Genomic DNA, 481 nt, shown 5'->3' with positions numbered 1-481 from the left:
TGCACATACACATTGAATCTCATTCGACATTGTCAGTGCACTGTACTTTCAAGATAATACAGGCTTATCTGTTTATCGTGTCATTGGCCTCTTTATTCGGTGAGTAGCTTAAATAATTGCAGCCTATGGTACAAGAGACAAAGGAAAATCAGTTGACCTATTTCATTACTTGGGCACCTTATGTATCAGGGCGTAAAGGAAACCGGTCTCAGCTGAGGTCACAATGACAATACCTATGTAATGTCTATGCCGAAACTCACAATATGCATTTGGCCAAGGGTTAGCACAGTTGAGTGCACGTCTGTGGTTGTATATATATAGATATTTATAAGAGACATCTTCCAGTTTTGCACATTACATAAGATGAAGCTCTTGGTGAGTGTGTTTGCTAAGCACGGTACTGATTTTCTGTTTCTCGATTAGTTTATGGAAATCTATCCTTTTCTTTGTGAGCACGGGGTAATGTAAGTCAAATCTAGAT

This window comes from Penaeus monodon, chromosome 22 (assembly GCF_015228065.2).
Source record: "Penaeus monodon isolate SGIC_2016 chromosome 22, NSTDA_Pmon_1, whole genome shotgun sequence".
NCBI classification, from domain to species: Eukaryota; Metazoa; Arthropoda; class Malacostraca; order Decapoda; family Penaeidae; genus Penaeus; species Penaeus monodon.
The sequence above is the reverse complement of the archived record's forward strand: the minus strand, read 5'-3'. Positions refer to the sequence as shown.